Genomic DNA, 22,059 nt, shown 5'->3' on the forward strand with positions numbered 1-22,059 from the left:
AAATCATTTCCCACGATCTTGTGCATAGGCTAGACTTGTATCCTCAGTCCAGAATCAATTCTAATAAAATCATTTAATACAACAAATAAACATCTATTTTAATACCTGAAACATAAACTTTTAAATCATTTACACAACACATAATATTTAATTGAGAATAAACTTTAAATCTTAAATAATAAAATACAATAACTTAAAATTCAGTTAAAAATCTTGAAATAAATCATGAATAGATTTATGGATTTTTCGGATATTACAATCTACCCTCCTTAAAAAGAATTTCGTCCTCGAAATTCGACTTATCAATCTCTAAAAACATTTTTTTTTCTCAAGTTAATCCATACAATCCCACATTTACATTTCAATTTCCCGAATTTATTGTCTCAGAAATCATACATCCGCTGCGCACTTTGATAAACAAAATATTACATCATTCTTATTTGCAATCCTTAGTCTTATCGGATCAAAACATATCTGTTCAAATCGGCTACAAATCTTCTTTACGACTTAGTTCTGATAACCAAAATCCACAATATCTTCAGACATGTGATTTTTACTCAAACTCTAGCTAAAGGTCAAAGAAAACGGTAAAAAAACGACTTGTTTTCTTCTTCTTTTGCCCTATAAGTATGATCACAAAACAAATTTCAATCACACTCAACTTACTCTTTCGCACACAAGGTATTTCTCCAAGATCTCAAAGAAGAAGAAGATGTCATTTTTAATGTTATTCATTGAAACCATCATGATTATCCTTCTCATGTACCTTGTATTTACCGGTGAATATCCACCCCATGTTTTCTCTCTATTCTTGAATTTGCTTGTACTCGTTGTTCTTCCCTTATATTTTATGGTCATAATGATAGAGCTTACTTAAACTCAATCAATTTCTAAAATTCTTCCATTAAAGCTTAGCATTCAAAATATTAATTTTTAAAATAAGCTTGTTCCAACAAACTTAACCTTGCGAAATCCAAAAGTAATTTCACATGTCGGCAAATTTTTGTGTCACGGCTTAATCCTAAATTATTCTTCTTATAGTCCAAAGAAACAATCATCGAGAACATTATTTGTCAACGAACCTATTCCATACAACAAGAGTATACCAAAAAAAATCAATTATCATCTTACATTCCTCATAGTAAAAGTATAATATCCAACAGAAAATAATCTTAACTTTAATGTCCAAAGAAGAAATTTTCATCAACAAATCATGTGCCCTTACAAAATCTTTTAATCCAAACAATAGTATCCCAAGTATACCGACTTAAATCTAAAAATGATCACTAAGTTTAGTATAATAAAATCTTCCTATTAACCCAAATGAAAAAGTAATACAAATCTCAATTGATATTTTGGAACAACAAATCATTATTTTCCCAAGATACTCGTAGTCAAGTCAGATTCATCACAACTCAAATCCAAAAATCCATCCAACATAGGAAAATTTTCTGTTGAAAATCACATGTGATCATAACTGTAAGAGAAAACACAATTGAAATTATTAAACATATAACTTACAGTCATGGAGACAGGAGCATTCGAGTCCTTGGCGAGATTGCATGCACGAACTATCTCCCAGAGCCAATTGCTCTGATAACAACTGTGACGTCCCGTATTTTAAAATATTTAATAAAAGAGTTGCGGAAAAAGAGTGATAAAATTTTTCATAACTTTTAAATGATGTAGGGAGTGCATCACGCTAACTCAAAATGAATTTTAAAGTATAACTAGTAACAATATAATTTCATGACTCACCACACACAAAATATTTGAAACACGGATGCAACCCTACCACAAATACCTTCTAAAATACGACACGTTAAAACCTACTTCAAATATTTAAATGGGATAAGGGAATGTGAGTTACTATAAACATACTACTACATCAAATACATTTAAAATAATCGAGAAACTTTCATAACAAATATCAAACTAAAATAAACATTTAAAAGACGAAATATTTGAAATCCCAACTCATCTTTAAAAGACTGAAAATGAAAATAATTAAACCATTACTTTTGAACATCGTAAATAAAATATTGTAACAACATAACATAAATAAATATAGGTAAATATTTTCTTTTTAAATACATCAGAGCTTTTGAACTATTGTGTCATGCAATGTCTTCGCCTCTTGGACTCTTCAGCCTGCTACCAAAGCTTTTTAAATCAAAACTCCTAAACCATCTGCACCATTCAAGTATAGTGAGTCTAAAGGACTCAGCAAGATTAAAATATACATATCGATGCCATTATAGCTTCAAAATAATTTAAACTTAAAATGACTTGAGCATACATAACATGATACCTTGAACTTGAAGAATTTTAACGTAAACATCATAGAACTTTAAACTTAAAATCTTGAACATGAACTTCAAAACTCTTAAAAGATCCAAGGAACTTGAACATAGACATTAACTTACTTAACTTTAAATCTTGAAAATAAAATTCATGCATATTCTCAAAACTTTACCATTTCCTTCTTAAATAAACATTTGCACTTAACATCTAATAAATAAAATCATGCAACTTGGACAACATCAAACCGTGAAAATAAACCATGAACATAACATAAAAACTTATCATTTTGGGGTGATGAATTATGTGAAATTGTGGCAACCGTCATAATGGGCACATTCATCTTTCTTTCCTGTTGATCAACAAGCATATGGCACTAAGCCTCATAACATTTGTTCTTTCATTTTTGGAGGCCCCTCCGGAGCTCATCCCGGAGGACCTAACCCATACTTTGAGCCATATTTGGAAAGGTCCCTTCGGAGCCCAAACCGAATTTCCAGTCCCGTATTGCCACCACAAAAGCACATAAAACATCAAAATATTTTCATGCATCAACATATCATATCATGCTTCATCTTAACATTATTCATTCATGCTTCATCATCTTTCATTTCATCATAACTTTCATCATTCATCATATCATTTCATTCATTATGAAGCATCATTGTTTCATCGTAACTTCCGTCATAACTTTCATTTCATGAACATAAAACTTTACTCAATAACTTCATGCATGTCATAGATTATAAAAATCATACTTTCATAATTAACATAGGTTTCATGAATGAAACTTAAACATGCACATGCATCACATAACGTAATCGGTCCGTATAAGTCGTTCTTTTCATTCTTGACTTGAAACTTGAAACTTTTTGCATAGGAACTCTTAAATAAATTTTAGAAGCCTTAAAAGATCATAACCATGAATTAAGGACCCAAAAATCAAAACTTAAGAAAATTAATTCGAGGCTACAGTGCTCCAGCGCTGAAAGAAAAGCGCTGGGGCGCTATACTTGTGCATTGACAGTTCGGCTGCACTGCAGTTGCTATGCCTTCACACTGATATTTTGAGTTCTTGAGCCCAGAATTTGGAAAAGTGATAAACATGCAAGTTGTAGCTCTTAATCTTGGCTTTCTAATGCAGAAAACCTCACTTCAATTGGAGTTTTTCAGTAAAAAGTTATACTCATTCTCCCGAGCTGTTTCACTGCCGGAATTTCAAAACATTCGACACACTTCGGGGCATTTTTGACCAATCTTCAAAAATGATTTTGACAAAACTCAAAACACAAAAGTTGTAGATAAATAAGTTATTTTTCAAATGTAATTATCCTCATATCATTTGAATAAGTACTCTAATATTTATCTTTAAAATCGTAATGAGTGTCGCTAATCCGAGACAATCGAGCACATGCAACATTTCAATGCTTTAACTAAAACTAACTCAATACTTCAAAATATGATATTTTCTATTACTATAGCAATATAATTTAATTAAAACATATCTTTGAAGCTCTGGAACTCATCAAAACTTTAAATAAACGTGTATCTCTTGAATCAAACTCAATAACTTGACAAGAACGACTTATGTTTCACGATTTTGTACCATCACATAACATGCTCTTCAAACCATTAAAATATCAAAACATCATGCTCTTGAAATTCTTTAAAATCATACATACATATCTCAACATACATCTTTTCATATCAAAATAAATATATTTTGAATGGTGGTTTCAAAACCTTAAAAATTTGTACTTGCCTTTGATCTTTGAAGAACAAGATTAACTTGGACCTTGGTAGAGATCTAACCATACTCAAATGTTATCGAGACATGGTAAAGAGGTAACCAAAGGAAGATAAAATCCAAGAGGTTGTGAAGCTGTTCCTAAGATCAAAATAACGCTTTTATATGGTGAGAATACACCAAGAATAAAAAAACAAAATATAAGAAGAAAGGGAATAGAAAATCTGTGCAGAAATGTCTTACAAGATGGCTTTGATCTAGGCTGAAACATCCACCAAAAATAAAGATTCATAGCTCAAATCGAAGATACGGATGTAAGGAAGATAACCCTTCAAACGGAATGAAGTTTGGACATCGTATGAATGAGATATGATAAAAATACAGCCGCTGTGCAGAGGTAGGCGAGCTTGAATGAAATTTGGAGTTTGGAAGATGAAGGAAGAAGATGAAGGAAATTGTTGGGATTCTTGAAGCTTGGAGGAAAGATTACGGGAAGCTCTTGCACTTAAGTTTTAGAAATGGAGAATGGGAAAGAAGATTATACGTATGGAAGGGAATAGAATGAGATAATAGGTGGGGGAGGAGACAAGGGACAAGGTATTAATTGGGATGGGGTATGAGAGATAATGATAAGGGGCGGTGGTTGGAAATACTACATCAAACGTAGTCTGTTCAACGCACCTCAAACTCGACTAATAAGATTTTCTCCTCTCGATGATTAAAATAAAATCATAACAATATTATACTCAAAATACTCGTAAAATCATTTCCCACGATCTCGTGCATAGGCTAGACTTGTATCCTCAGTCCAGAATCAATTCTAATAAAATCATTTAATACAACAAATAAACATATATTTTAATACCTGAAACATAAACTTTTAAACCATTTACACAATACATAATATTTAATTGAGAATAAACTTTAAATCTTAAATAATAAAATACAATAACTTAAAATTCAGTTAAAATTCTTGAAATAAATCATGAATAGATTTATGGATTTTCCGGATATTACATCCTTCATCGAGAATCTACCTTATAACCATATCTTTGTTGACTGCAACATCCCTACGTCATTCCCAATAAGTAGGATTTCATCAACATAAAGCACTAAGAACGTCACCGCATCCTTAACTACTTTCTTGTACACACACGGTTCCTCCGGGTTTTTGATGAAACCAAAGTCCTTTATTGTTTCATCAAATTTCTGGTTTCAACTTCTTGATTCTTGTTTGAGACCATAAATTGATCTCTAAAGTTTGCATACCTTATGCTCGCTTCCCATGGATGTGAATCCCTCAGGCTGCATCATATAGATTTCTTCCTTAATGTTTCCATTAAGAAATGCAGTCTTCACATCCATTTGCCATATCTTATAGTAATACCATGCTGCTATGGCAATAAGGATTCTTATGGACTTGAACATTGCGACTGGTGAAAAGGTTTCATCATAGTTAACTCCTTGTCTTTGAGTATAACCTTTTGCTACCAATCGTGCCTTGTAGGTAAGTACCTTACCATCAGGCCCAAGTTTTCTCTTGTAGATCCATTTACACCCTATTGGAACAATTCCATCGGGAGGATCTACTGAAGACCAAACTTGGTTTGTATGCATCGAGTCTATTTCCGACTGCATAGCTTCAAGCCATAAATTAGAATCCGCATCATAAATTGCTTCCTTGAAGTTTCTTGGATCACATCCAATGTCGGGTTTACTTTGATCCCCTTCAAGAAGAAGACCATATCGAATAGGAGGTCTAGAAGTCCTCTCGGATCTCCTAGATATAGGCGTGTCCGTTGAAGGTTCTTGAGGTGTGTGGTCGTTATTTTGTATCTCGGGTTCTTCTCGAATTTCTTCGAGTTCCATCATCTTGCCTTTCTTATCTAATAAGAACTCCTTCTCCATGAAGGTGGCATTCCTCGAAACAAACACTTTTGTCTCATAAGGATGATAGAAATAATATCCAATTGAATTCTTCGGATATCCTACAAAATAACATAAGGTGGATCGACTATCCAACTTATCTCCCACTGTCTGCTTCACGTAAGCAGGACATCCCAAAATCCTTAAGTACGAATACTTAGGAGCTTTGCCATTCCATAACTTGTATGGAGTTTTATCAACTGCTTTAGTGTGGACATTGTTCAACAACAATACCGCCGTTTCAAGCGCATAGCCCCAAAACGAAGGTGGGAGCTCAATGAAGCTCATCATAGATCGAACCATGTCCAACAAAGTTCGATTGCGACGCTCCGAGACACCATTCAGCTGAGGTGTCATAGGAGGAGTCCACTGAGAGATAATCCCATTCTCTTTTAGATAGTTCAAAAACTCGGTACTTAAGTATTCTCCACCTCGATCCGATCGAAGTGTTTTAATACTTCTACCTTGTTTGTTTTCTACTTCAGCCTTGAATTATTTGAACTTTTCAAATGATTCAGACTTATATTTCATTAAATATAAATACCCATACCTAGAATAATCATCAGTAAAGGTAATGAAGTAGGTGTGACCAAATTTAGTACCGATACTAAATGGTCCGCAAACATCTGTATGGATCAAATCCAACAGATTTTGACTACGCTCAGGCTTCCCTTTGAAAGGAGATTTAGTCATTTTTCCTTTTAGGTAGGACTCACAAGTAGGTAGAGAGTTAATATCAGACATATCAAACATGCCCTCTCCCACTAGCTTGTTCATCCTCCTTGAGGAAATATGACCTAGCCTAGCATGCCAAAGGTTTGCCGGGTTTTGACTATCGATTTTCCTTTTGTTTGTTGTTACCGGTTTATTAACATAATCAAATGGAACGTCTTTTAATTTTAAGTTATATAGATCGTTTTTAAATTGTCCATTTCAAATCAAATATACATTCTTGTAAATATTGCAAATCCCATTCGCAAATTTTCAAGAAATATCTTCTCTATCAAGAATAGAAAAAGAAATAATTTTTTAATGAAATCTTGGTACAAATAAAAACATCTCTCTCAAAATATAGCTTAAAATTGTTTTTTTTCAAAATTAAACAAATTTTTCCCATAGCTTTTTGATTCAACTCTGGAACCATTCCCGAGCCTTAACTGGATCTCACCCATCCTAAGCTTACAACTTCTTGTCATCATCTGCAACTCATTGTAAATGTGAGATCTACATCTGGTATCCAATACCCAAGAAGTAATATTAAGTGAAACATTTATAAAATATATCCTTTGTAGTACGTAACTACTCGATATACATTCTTTGCAGTTGCGCTTCCAGTAACCGGGTTTCTTGCAGTGATGGCAAACTTATTTAGACTTGTCCATCTTTGCATGTAACATTTTGCCTTGAGATCATGGTCCTACCATTTCTCTAGTTCGGCCAACCTTTTCGAAGTTACATCAGTCGGGGCTGTTTTCGGAGGAGCCTTTTCTAACACTTAGAAAATCTTTTCCGAGCTCAGGACAATCTTAACTTATGGAACCATTCCGTATAGTTTGCGCCAGAAAGTTTGTTTTGTTCGAGAATTGAAACATGTGGATTACGAAAATTCATCATAATGATATATTGAGATGAAACAGACAATAATCGATGATTGCTTAATTAATTTACTAAGACATAAAATATGGCGAAATTTATTTTATGAATTTCACTCCCACTATTTTAAAGATTTCACTACCCTCTAGTGAAAACGGAAAACTTGTTTCCTTAGTGGGAACATGGAGTCCAATTGACAAACTATAGTCCCGAATAATATCAGTCAACCATAATTTTCAAAAGGTAGAGCCCAATTGCTTCCAAAGCAATCCCCATGTTTTTACCTCATGTCCAATAAGAGCCCAATAATATGACGTCGTTTATTGTGACATGTCAAGATAACCCATCAATATTAAGTTGTGATGGACGGTCGGCATGTGGATCCCCTATAATATGAGCCAATCCCATGGGAGTTTCACCCAACTTACAATATGTGTCGATCCAATGTACAGCTTTCCGACGAACGGGCCCCCCCAATAATATGAGTCGGACCGTGCCAGCGGGTAACATCTCATACATTGATCGTTGATGAAAGGTAGGAACATTTAAACAATATTTAAATTCCTTTTTATAAATCTTGATATCAATTTTAAATCATATTTAAAATGAGGGATTTTTAATTTTGAAAATTCGTCTCATCTTTTAAAGTTTGTATGCTTTCGGGATTCATACAATTTAGTCTAAACATGCATACAACAATAATATCATATATTATTTAAAGGATGATCGATCCCAATCACTAATCGACCCGTGGTTGCCAATCACGAGTCTAAGTCCAATCCTAGGTGATATGCAAGTATGCAATGCAATCCTATTACATTGAGCTTCCAAATTACATTTCTTCGGTCTTTATTGTCTGCTGGGCCCACCTTTGTCTTCAAATCTTTATCTCCCACTAAGTCTAATAAATTTACAATAAATTTCGATGACAAGTAGGGGATACATATTTAAGGATTGGAACGGGCCATAAACCAGGCCCACTTTTTATTACAAATGACAATTCAAATTGGGCTATAAACCAAGCCCATTAATAAAACCCAACAACAATAAAACCAAATGTAAATTACCTAACATACACCTAAAACATTGGTCATGGCAATCGATCATCCCTTATCCAATAATTAATTCAATAATTAAATAATTGGATAACATGCAATTGCATCATAATTAAAAGATAAAATCAAATTTTATCTTATCCTTTCATAAGATCATATCTTATCTTCAATTGTACCAAAATAATTGATTTTATAAAATCTAATTTAACGGATAAAATTTATAAATTTTTCAAAAATTCAAATTTATCCAAAAATCAATTTTAAAAATTTTGGACTCGAACAATTCGATCCGATGCCTCGTGGACCAATCAAAAACAATTTTCGATCGGACCAAAAACTAAAATTCCAAAATATTAAAATTTTAATTAAAAATCAATTTTAATTTTTTTCCGGGCTACCCGGGAAAATCTCGGGCAGCCCGTCGCTGCCCCTTGGGCAGCGATCAAATCGCTGCCCATGGGCAGCACCGTGCGCTGCCCTGGGCAGCGATGGGCTCGCTGCCGTGGGCAGCGATCCAATCGCTGCCCCGGGCAGCGATTGATGTGCCCATTAAATTTTAATTTAAAATTTTTGTTTTTGTTTCAAAAACCCGAGGCCAAAAATTTTGTACAATCGATTAATTTAATCATTTGATCTGAGCAACCTGGCTCTGATACCACTGTTGGAAAACTGTGTTCAGATCAATTAAGAATTGATACCCGGAGCAGCGGAAGTTTTAAAATTTTATTTTTATATATGGAACGATTCCATATCATGGGTAACAAAACTTTACGCTTAAATTATGCAAGTAAAATAATAATAATCACAATTAATAATATTTTACCTCTTCAAGCAACGGCTTGATTATGGACACCAACAAAATTTAATCTGCTCTTCTTGTATATCTCGGGAACCGATGGCTTCACGATCAATCTCCGGAATAAGGTCCACGAACAGAAAACAGAAACCCTCTGATTGATTGCACTAGAAATCAATCAGATGTTTATCGATGAGAATAAACAGATTTGATCTGTTAATTCGGAATGTAATTTTTCACAAAAATCACAGACCGAATTTTCTCAAAAGGGACAGAGGAATTCGAAAATTCCCCTTGAATATTATGAGTGATTTTTCGAAAATTGCAAGATGGAATTCTTATGATTTTTGAACACTACTCATATATTTATAGATAATTTCTAGACTAGATTAAGTTATGATTATATTAGAACTCTAACTCCTTAGGGCCCATAATCCATAACTTAAGCCCAACAAGCCAAGCCTGTTATTATAGAAATTAATATAAAATTCATCGTGACTCTTATTGATAAACTGATTTTACCAATGTACACAGAAACCATTTCTGCATCTTTTAAAGTCAAGATAATTTTTCTGAATCCGAATTCAGTGATTTTCAAAAATGCCCATCCCTATGTCATTTTAGGAAATTCCACTCCCTTTTAGTTAAAAAGTCAAACTTCTCTTTCATTAAATTTAACTCTTTAAATTTAACTATCTCAACGGGGTTTAGTAATCTATTACTTGTATGACCCTCAATGGTTCAGGGATACAGCTAGCCGTGGGCTCACAACTCCTTGTGACTCGGAACAACAATTTTTGACTTGCCCAACGAATCATGGTAAGAGCGTCTAGCAACATCGCCCATGATTTCCTAGGTATCACTGATAATGCCTGCAAGAACCTGTAGATTTTGGTTAGCGTACAGTACGGTCCCTTCATCCAAATATCCCGATCGAATCAACAACCATTGGTGCATCGATAGTCGTTCGAGATTCGATAACTATGCATTACATCTCGGAGATCAAATAGTGACATCGCATGTGCTACTAGGAAATCGAGTAACCTAAAACACATCATGTACTCTGGCCAGAGATTCGTCACACTAATATCTCCTCAGATCGCATAGGATATCCACACTCGCAAGTATGTGGTGAATCCTTGACAACAAAGCATCGACTCCTATATATGTCATAACTGTACCCAATCCCGACACCTGATGACCCCAATAGAGTCGGTAAACGAGTCAAAGTACAGTACTAGCATATAGAGTCTCAATGATGTTTCAAGTAGTAAGGACTAATGGTGTACAACCAAAACCGCGGACTTTATCCACTCGATAAGTGATAACCACTTGGAAAGTCCGAATAGGGTAGTTCGATCATTCATCATATGAATATCCATTTGTATGATTTGAACATCTCCATGTCCATTACCAATGAAACGTGGTACTTGGCATCACAAATGCTAGTCTCAATCTCGAGCGATCCTTATCCTTATTTGCGGACGGCTCAATTGACTAGGAAATGTTTAGAATATACAGTGAATATAAGATGTGTTTCATAATAGTGATCTCTCTTTATTCACTATCTCATCTTACTTACACTATAGTATATTCAAGGTCTTTATCAAAACAACAATAGTATATCATAATATAACAATATGAAGAAAGACAAAGAAAATGCCATTAAAAATGTAAATTATATTAAACAAAGATTTTTTTATACATAGAGTCATAAAAGCCCTTAGCCACAAGTTGGCTAACCGGGCACCCACTCTTTCAAGGTCACCTGTTGGACACATGTAATAGTATCAGGTCACCATTATCCACTGGGTATATGAGCAACCTCATGAGATGACGGCGCAGCGTGCTATATACCCTAGGCCCGGTCTACGAGTTTGTTTCTTGACCTGAGAGTCTTGGTACCCAGTTCACTTGCATACATGCACACATGACACCGTATACTCATACTCTCGTATTGAGCTTATCATGCTCACGTCCTATACTTTATTGTATCTGGACACCCTATTCCATGGGGCAGGTCTGCGGCTGGATGAGGCGGGTGGTTCCAGGAGAGCTTAGGCAGTGGATGGCCAGCACTTGTCTAGGCTTTTGTTTATGATGTATTTGGGTTAATACACTGGTTTATTCGATATGGTTGTAAACAATATCTTAATTGTTGTTTAAGATTTCCGCTGTTATTTCTAATGATTTATTTGTTTAAGTTAAATGCATGTTTAAGCTTTTGATTAGTAGGTGATCACGGTGCGGGTCGCTACACACATACTTATATTTTTAAGTGTTCTTGATTGAGAATGTGATCATATTTGTTTTATATTGAATTCACATATCTACACATCGAGATCGGATACGAATCTTGATGACAAGATCGGATACGAATCTTGATGACGGGATCGGATACGAATCTCGATAATAGAAGAAACTCATGAAACATTCATTGCATTTACATTATATCAAGAATTTGATATATGATATTTATTGAATGTTTATGTCTCTTTTACTGGGAATTATTATCACCGGATTATCCGGTTGTTGTCTTGTCTTTGTATGTGTTCTTGGCAACAGGTGGGGCAGGACCGAGTCAGAGATCGCATGGATAGATGGGGATGTGATGATAGAGTGGGGACTTGGTTTTAGAATTCGAAATTGTAATTCGAACTTGTTATGTATTTTGTGTTGTAACAACTAGAACCGATGCATGTTCTACTCTTTTGAGCTTTTGATCAACTCTAGAACTTCATGTATTGTATTATACTAGTTGAATGTATAAATGCATGTTGTATTTGTGTAACGCCCCAAATTTATATTAATTGAGTTTATTTGAGATAATCAGATATTATAGAATTTGAGGATCGATTAGATTTTTATTAGGGACTATTTTGAAATTTTTAGAATTTTCAGGGACTAAATGCAAAAATGGAATTTGTTATAATATCTTAAGTCTTCACTTGGTCTTCATTATTCCTCCTCCTTATCCATCGCCTCTTCTCCTCCATTGTTGAAGAAAATGTGATCTTCAAGCTTTTGTTTCTCCGGGTTTGTTCGATCCGTCCGGTAAAAATTAAATCTGAAGGTATTTTAGCGATCACGGTTGCGAGAGCTTCGTTCTATCATTGGTTTGAAGGTCGTGGATTTTGGAGTTGACAGGCCGGTATAGTATTATTTTCCTCTCTTGTCAATTTTTTTGAGTTGTATGAGTTTTGATATTATTTTATCAACCATTTCTACAGATTTGAGCTTTCAAAGAATCAAGAAATGTATAAGACGACTTAGACTTGAATGGAACGAGTTACTCGAATCCGACTTGATTCGAGTGTTCCGAAGAAATTACATACTTGCATGTTAATTGAACTACTTGAATTTATTTGAATGAGTTATGATTTGCACTTGCATTCATATTGAGCCAATTGATTCATTTCATTTTGAATTAGACGTTCTGGAAATTATAGTAGAGGGCATTGGTAGGCGAATTACTACAATGACCAAGTAACTCTCTATAGTTGCTTCAGATTCTAGAGGATTGAAATATACATTATCCACCTCGAGGGGAGAGTCGGTGTGATTGGTGTGATATTTCATCCTCGGGATCCCAATAGAGGAAGAAAAGGACCGAATTATCTTTTGATTATCCGACTTGATAATCCCGGATTTTAAAGACATGCATTTCATTTTAGATTCCTCCTTGAATTGCATTGTTGATAATTGTATATAATGAGTTGATATATTATTGTTATGGTATGTTGGTTGTTTATACTGGGAATATTATTCTCACTGGATTATCAGGGGCATGTTTTCGATGCGGAGAGATTGGCCACCTGAAGAAGGATTGTCCCCAGGCCGGGGGAGCTGTTTCTGGATCAGGTTCTGGTTCTCAGACTTCAGTGCAGCAGAGGCCACAGGGAGAGTTGACAGGGGGTTCTAACTTGAAACCTCGTGCTTCCAATCAAGTGTTCGCCTTGAGGCATGATCAGGCGGTGGATGAGAATGAGAAAGTTATAGCGGGTAAGTTCTTGTTATTTGATATACCTGCTTTTGTAACGCCCCGTTTTTATCTTAAATAAGTTTATTTGAGTTAATCGAAGATTAAAGAGTTCACGAGCCGACTTGATTTTGATCAGGGTCCTTTTTGTAAATTTTGGAAATTTCAGGGACTAAAATGAAAATTTGGGATTTTATATATTATCTACACTTGTATTGACTTTTCTCATCATCCTTCTTCCTCCTCCCAACCGAGATACTCCATTAGAAACGCCCCATATCTTGCTCAAGCTTCCAGATTTTAGTCCGAGCTCGATCCAGCCGTTGGAAATTATTTCTGAAGGCAAATTAGTGATCACTGCAGTGAGAGCTCCGTTATACCGTAAGTATTTCTCCGATCGGATATGTTTTGTTTTTCGAAGGTTGTTAGAAACGATTTAGATTCTAGTATGTTGTTCTTGGCGGAGTTCTGATTGTTTACTATCTGTCGGTTTTGAAATAGAGCGACGTTCAGAATTGTTATGATTTTTGGAAACCATTTTCGAAAATGTGGGTTTTGAGATTTGTTGGGATTGCCTTGTTGTTCTTGTATTAGCATTGAATTGAGTTGATATCGATAATGAACTGCTGTCTGAGTTTCCGGTTTGTTCAGTTTTTAGCCGTTATGCCGTCGGTTTGAGTTTTGGGATTTCGAACCGTTTTTGAGTTGTTGAACTTGGCTTGTAAGTTGATCATGGTTATTGATCTTTGATTTGTATCTGAACAGATTCGTTCGAGTTTTTCAAGCCCAGGGTTAATAGCATTTGTTCGTTTCAGAGATTTGGACAAAGAACGGTATAGAGAATTACCTTGAGCCTTGTTGTTGTTTAGATTGATTAGACTTTGATACAATCTTTTGTTGTAGCTTCCCAGAAGTTGGAACTACTGCCTTGAAAGGTAAAAGCAGTCATCGATAGCGGGATAGCATACTCGGGACAGTTGGTTCTCGAGTTTCCCTTAAAAGCACATACTTGCATCTACACTTGTTCTAGCATGAGGAACTTGTGTCTTGTTGATTTGCTTGAGCTTTTATTATATGGCTATGTTTTATGTTCTGTTATGCATTCATCTTGAGCCAACTTTGATTTCAGCAGGCAGAATAGCCCTTTTTGTTTAGACGTTTGGGAACTATAATTCAGTGGCCTAGGTCGTATTCGTTTTGCCTAGTGCTAGCATACTCATTATAGTTGCTCAAAGTATAGAGGAGTGGGATACGTGGCACCACCTCGATTGGGAGAGTCGGTGAGTCGTTACGTGATCTCATCCTCGGGATCCCAAAAGAACAGCAGCAATCCCTCGTTTATCAGATTTGATATCCAGGTTTAAAGACATGCATTTCATTACATTGTTATTGATTATGTTGTTGTCTTGAAAGCATGTTTATTGTTGTATTACTTGATATGTTGTTTTTACTGGGATTATCATTCTCACCGGTTATCCGGCTATTGCTTTGTTTTGTATGGGTACTTGGCAACAGGTGGGTCAGGAACAAGTCAGAAGAGGCATGGTTAGCTTCGAGGGAAAGATGTAGAAGTGAGACTCGGTTTAGAAGTCGATTTCAACATGTCAATCTAGTTATGTTAGAACATGTCTAGCTATCGAACTTCATCGTTATATTGTTGTTTCATGTTCCCGACTTTGGTTTGGTTGTTGAACTCCAGAACTCATGTTTTAAAGTGAGGAATCAAGTTTGTAACGCATGTTTATGTTTTGAAGTATTGTATGGCTTGATGTTTTTGTTTTTGGTGAGTTCTAGCATCGGAGCAGCCAGGGAGGCGCGCCCGCGCCCCTTCCCGGGCAGGGCGTCATGCGCGCCCGTGCCTCGGAAGGGCGCGCCCGCGCATGAGCCAGGGCATCGTGCGCGCCCGCGCCTGATGAGGCGCGGCCGCGCGGGCCTTGTTAGAAAAAAAAATGTCTTGGCCTTTCCTTGCTTGTTAGTTAGTTTACTCCTTTATTAGATGTTTAAAACCGAGGTCTCACATTAAGTGGTATCAGAGCCGTTAAGATTCTTGGTCGAACTAGAGTGAGCGGGGTAGATCGAGTCTGGGTGCATTGGCTCCTCGCATGTGTTTGAATTATTTAACTGTGTACTTTATTCCATGCGAGCATGCTTTATTATTGAGAATTATTGAATTACATGGTTATGTGATTTAATTTATAAAGCATGATCTACTTGAGATATAATTGTTTCTGTTATCGACTGGTATCCGGTATTCCAAGCGGTTGTAAGGACACTGATTGTAGCGATTGAGATATCTCGTGTCCTAACCTTTGATTATCAGATGGGTCCTCGTCGAGTGATAAACAGAAACATACCGCCAGTTATCCCTACAACTGAGCAAGCTAGTACTGAAACGGTTGAGATGGATGCTACAGCGACGCCTATGGAAACCTTGCTGAAGAGGTTTCAGTCGTTCAATCAGCCATTGTTGTTGGGTTCAGAAAATCCAGTTGACTGTGAGAGTTGATTGGATGATATTGATCAGCTGTTTGATTCCATTGATTACACAGATGACCGCAGAATCAGGTTAGTCATTCATCAGCTACGTGGGGTTGCTAAGAGCTGATGGATCATGACGAAGAAAGCATTTGAGAGTAGAAGTACGGAAGTTACTTGGACTCTTTTTAAATTTGAGTTTTATAAGCGATTTTTCCCTATCTCGTATCGCAAAGATAAGGAAGCAGAGTTTGCCAATCTGAGGCAAGGGAATCTAAACATTGAAGAGTACGTAGCTAAGTTTGATAGTCTGTTGCATTTTGCACCGCTAATTGCCGGAGATGAAGAAGCTAAGGCAGATCAGTCATCAATGGTTTGAACCCTGATGTCTTGACGTTGGTAAACAACAACAGGCCTAACAACTTTGCGGATGCCATGAATCACGCAAAGGGAGCAGAAGCAGGCTTGTGGAGGCAAAGAGGTAATCAAGTGGCACCTCAGCAGCAGAGGCAGTATCAGAATCAACCATCTCAATATCAGAATCAGCCACCTCAGCATCAGAACCAGCAGTAGAGGTATGAAGGTGGAAGCAGTGGGGAAACAAAAGGGAACAGTTTAAGGCAAGAGGGAAACAGTTTAAGAGGCAGGGGAACAGTTCTTCTAGTCCTAGTGGTTCGAAGCAATTCGGTTCAGGACAGAGTTCTGGATCATCATCCTTGTACTGCAGCAAGTGTGTGGGAAGACACTCACCGGATCAGTGTGTGGGAGTCTTCGGTAATTGTAACACCTGTCAGCAACCGGGACACTTATCTAAGGTGTGCCCTCAGCGTTTTAGAGATCGAGCTCAGAGTGGGAGTTCATCTCGACCTACAGCTCAGCCTGAGAGGCAGTCTTCTGCAGTTCACTCTTTCCAGCCCCAGCAGCAGAACAGACAGGGAGGTAACCTTACTGCAAACCAGCCCCCGAGACAGCAGGCACGAGTTTTCGCCTTGACAGAGGATCAGGCTCAGGAAGTACCTGATGATGTTATAGCAGGTAACTGTTTGATTTTTTGTCATTCTGCTCATGTTTTGATAGATACAGGTGCTTCCCATTCCTTTATCTCTGAGAAATTTGTGTTATTGCATGCTTTGCCTACTGAGTTGTTGCCTACAGTAGTAGCTGTTACTTCACCTTTGGGTGGAGGAATTGTTTCTGTCAGATTAGTCAGGAACTGTGAACTGTGTTTTGAATGAAATATGTTAGAATTTGACTGTATTGTACTTGAACTGTCAGATTTTGATTGTATTGTTGGTATAGATGCTTTAACCAAGTACAGGGCAACCGTCGATTGTTTTCTGAAAGTTGTCAGGTTCAGAACTGAAATGGCAGACGAGTGGAAATTCTTTGGTAAGGGTTCTCGATCTAGAATTCCTTTGATTTCAGTGTTATCTATGACTCGTTTGCTACAGAAAGGTGCATAAGGATTTTTGGTGTATGCAGTTGATGTACTGAAATCTAGCCCAGCTTCGGTATATTTACCGGTGGTTAGAGAATTTGCTGATGTGTTCCAGGAAGATGTTCCTGGTTTGCCACCTATTCGAGAAATCGAATTCAGTATTGACTTAGTGCCAGGTACTCAACCTATTTTAAAAGCTCCTTATCGTATGGCACTTATTGAATTGAGAGAGTTGAAGGAGCAGCTTGAGGGTTTGATTGCCAAGGGATACATCAGACCTAGTGTATCGCCTTGGGCTGCTCCTGTGCTTTTTGTTTGGAAGAAGGATGGTTCTATGCGGCTCTGTATCGACTACCGCCAATTGAATCAGGCCACAATTAAGAACAGGTATCCTTTACCCCGAATAGATGACCTTTTTGATCAACTGCAGGGTTCTTCTGTCTACTCTAAGATTGATCTGAGGTCAGGTTATCACCAGTTGAGAGTGCGAGAGGAAGATGTTCCTAAGACCGTATTCAGAATGAGGTATGGTCATTTCGAGTTTATAGTCATGCCGTTCGGTTTGACTAATGCTCCAGCGGTTTTTATGGGTTTGATGAACCGTATCTTTCAGCATTATTTAGATGAGTTCGTCATTATCTTTATCGATGATATTCTTATCTACTCAAAGAACCGTACTGACCATGCAGAGCACTTGAGGACAGTATTGCAGATTTTGCGAGTTGAGCAGTTGTTTGCCAAGCTGTCTAAGTGTGAATTCTGGTTAGATCGAGTTGTCTTTCTCGGTCATATTATTTCTGAAGATGGGATTTCTGTCGATCCCAGCAAGATTGAAGCGGTTATGAATTGGCCTAGACCTACTTCAGTGCCGGAGATCCGAAGCTTCATGGGTTTAGCTTGTTATTACCGTTGTTTCATCGAGGGTTTCTCGTCTATTGCCAAGCCAATTACCCAGCTGAATCAAAAGAATGCGCCTTTTGTTTGGACTCCAGATTGTGAGGCTAGCTTTGTTGATCTGAAGAGGAGACTGACCAGTGCTCCAATTCTTTCTATTCCGAAGGATACTGGAGGTTTCACAGTCTATTGTGATGCTTCTAACCGAGGCTTGGGTTGTGTTCTTATGCATCATAAGCATGTGATAGCGTATGCATCGAGGCAGCTGAAACCGCACGAGACTCGTTATCCGGTTCATGATCTAGAACTAGCTGCGATTATTTTTGCTCTGAAGATCTAGCATCACTATCTTTATGGTGAGTCTTTTGAGATCTTTTCTGATCATAAGAGTCTTAAGTACTTGTTTTCACAGGAAGAGCTGAATATGAGACAGAGAAGATGGCTGGACTTGTCGAAGGATTTCGACTGCGAAATCAAGTACTATCCGGGGAAGTCTAATGCAGTTGCAGATGCCTTGAGCAGAAAGCTTTGTTCTTTATCTCTTTCTACTATCGATGTTTCTCAGTTGATCGATAATTGTTGCACTTTTGGTTTAAATTTTGAAACAGATAGGGAGACTATCAGAGTGTTTGCTATTCAAGCCGAGCCGGAGTTGTTTGTTGCAATCAGAGAAGCACAGAAGTCTGAGCTGAGCATTCAGATTTCAGTAGAGAAAGTTAGATCGGGACATCAGTTTGAATTCCAGGTTAGAGATGATGTTTTGTTTGTGAATAACCGTGTTGTTGTGCCTGATATTTTGGAGTTGAGACAGCGTATTCTCCGAGAGGCTCATTGCAGTCGGTTTAGTATTCATCCTGGAGGTCGTAAGATGTACAATGATCTGAAGATTCAGTTTTGGTGGAAGAGAATGAAGAGCGATGTAGCGAGGTTTGTATCTCGGTGTTTGAATTGTCAGCAGGTGAAAGCAGAGAGGAAGCGACCAGGAGGTCTGTTGCACAGTCTATTTGTTCCTGAATGGAAATGGGATCACATTTCTATGGATTTTGTCACGAAGCTACCACGATCCGTTCGAGGATGCGATGCTATTTGGGTAGTGATCGACCGATTGACGAAGTCTGCTTGTTTTATTCCGTACAGGATGACGTATCGTCATGATCAGATGGCTGAGTTGTATGTTAGCAATGTTGTGAGATTGCATGGGGTGCCGAATTCGATTGTTTTAGACAGAGACCCTAGATTCACTTCGCACTTCTGGCACAGTCTTTAGGAGGCACTTGGTACTCGATTGCATTTGAGTATAGCTTATCATCTGCAGACAGATGGACAGTCAGAGCGGACTATTCAAACGTTAGAGGATATGCTGCGAGCGGTAGTGCTAGACTTTGGCACTAGTTGGCAAGATTCTTTGCCTCTTGTCGAGTTTTCTTACAACAACAGCTTCCAAGCGAGTATCGGTATGGCGCCTTTTGAGGCATTGTACGGTAAGAAATGCCGATCTCCGCTGTTTTGGGATGATTTGTCCGAGTCACCAGATTTGGGGCCGGATATGCTTCGAGATATGGCAGAGCAGGTTAAGATCATTCAGACCAGAATGAAGTCAGCTCAAGATAGGCAGGCGAAGTATGCGAATGTCAGGCGTAGACCTCTGAGTTTTGATCAGGGAGACCGATTCTTTCTGAAGATTTCACCTTTCAAAGGCACTGTTAGATTTGGGAAGAGAGGAAAGTTATCTCCGAGATTCATCGGTCTGTATGAGATTCTCGAGAAGATAGGCGATCTTGCCTACAGACTTGCACTTCCTCCATCTTTATCTGGTATTCACGACGTTTTTCACGTCTCTATGCTGCAAAAGTATCATCCAGATCCTTCTCATATCCTTCAGCCTGATGAAGCCGAGTTAGACGAGACTCTGAGCTATTTTGAACGACCGATTCAGATCCTTGATCGGAAAGAAAAGCAACTCAGAACCAAGTTGATCCCGTTGGTGAAAGTGCAGTGGAGCCATCACAGAGTCGAGGAAGCGACTTGGGAGACAGATTCTGACATGAGACAGCGTTTTCCAGAGTTATTCGGATGACGTGAGTTTTTATTACTGGCTGTAGTTCTTTATTCTATCTTATGAGTTGTGGTTCTCGTTGATTTCGAGGACGAAATCTTTTCTTAGTGGGGGAGAATTGTAACGCCCCATTTTTATCTTAAATAAGTTTATTTGAGTTAATCGGAGATTACAGAGTTCACGAGCCGACTTGATTTTGATCAAGGTCCTTTTTGCAAATTTTGGAAATTTCAGGGACTAAAACGCAAATTTGGGATTTTATATATTATCTACACTTGTATTGACTTTTCTCATCATCCTCCTTCCTCCTCCCAACCGAGATACTCCATTAGAGACGCCCCATATCTTGTTCAAGCTTCCAGATTTCAGTCCGAGCTCGATCTAGCCGTTGGAAATTATTTCTGAAGGCAGAATAGTGATCACTGCAGTGAGAGATCCGTTATACCGTAAGTATTTCTCCGATCAGATATGTTTTTTTTTTCGGAGGTTGTTAGAATCGATTTAAATTCTAGTATGTTGTTCTTGGCGGAGTTCTGATCATTTATTATCTGTCGGTTTTGAAATAGAGCGACGTTCGGAATTGTTATGATTTTTGGAAACCATTTTCGAAAATGTGGGTTTTGAGATTTGTTGGGATTGCCTTGTTGTTGTTGTATTAGCATTGAATTGAGTTGATATCGGTAATGAACTGCTGTCTGCATTTCTGGTTTGTTCAGTTTTTAGCCGTTATGCCGTCGATTTGAGTTTTGGGATTTCGAACCATTTTTGAGTTGTTGAACTTGGCTTGTAAGTTGATCATGGTTATTGATCTTTGATTTTTATCTGAACAGATTCGTTGGAGTTTGTCAAGCCCAGGGTTAATAGCATTTGTTCGTTTCAGAGATTTGGACGAAGAACAGTATAGAGAATTACCTTGAGCCTTGTTGTTGTTTAGATTGGTTAGACTTTGATACAATCTTTTGTTGTAGCTTCCCAAAAGTTGGAACTACTGCCTTGAAAGGTAAAAGCAGTCATCGATAGCGGTATAGCATACTCGGGACAGTTGGTTCTCGAGTTTCCCTTAAAAGCACATACTTGCATCTACACTTGTTCTAGCATGAGGAACTTGTGTCTTGTTGATTTGCTTGAGCTTTTATTATATGGCTATGTTTTATGTTCTGTTATGCATTTATCTTGAGCCAACTTTGATTTCAGCGGGCAGAATAGCCCTTTTTGTTTAGACGTTTGGGAACTATAATTGAGTGGCCTAGGTCGTAGTCGTTTCGCCTAGTGCTAGCATACTCATTATAGTTGCTCAAAGTCTAGAGGAGTGGGATACGTGGCAACACCTCGATTGGGAGAGTCGGTGAGTCGTTACGTGATCTCATCCTCGGGATCCCAAAAGCACAGCAGCAATCCCTCGTTTATCAGATTTGATATCCCGGTTTAAAGACATGCATTTCATTACATTGTTATTGATTACGTTGTTGTCTTGAAAGCATGTTTATTGTTGTATTACTTGATATGTTGTTTTTACTGGGATTATCATTATCACCGATTATCCGGCTGTTGCTTTGTTTTGTATGTGTACTTGGCAACAGGTGGGTCAGGAACAAGTCAGAAGAGGCATGGTTAGCTTCGAGGGAAAGATGTAGAAGTGAGACTCGGTTTAGAAGTCAATTTCAACATGTCAATCTAGTTATGTTAGAACATTTCTAGCTATCGAACTTCATCGTTATATTGTTGTTGCATGTTCCCGACTTTGGTTTGGTTGTTGAACTCCAGAACTCATGTTTTAAAGTGAGGAATCAAGTTTGTAA

The sequence above is a fragment of the Henckelia pumila genome, chromosome 4 (assembly GCF_033568475.1).
Source record: "Henckelia pumila isolate YLH828 chromosome 4, ASM3356847v2, whole genome shotgun sequence".
NCBI lineage: Eukaryota > Viridiplantae > Streptophyta > Magnoliopsida > Lamiales > Gesneriaceae > Henckelia > Henckelia pumila.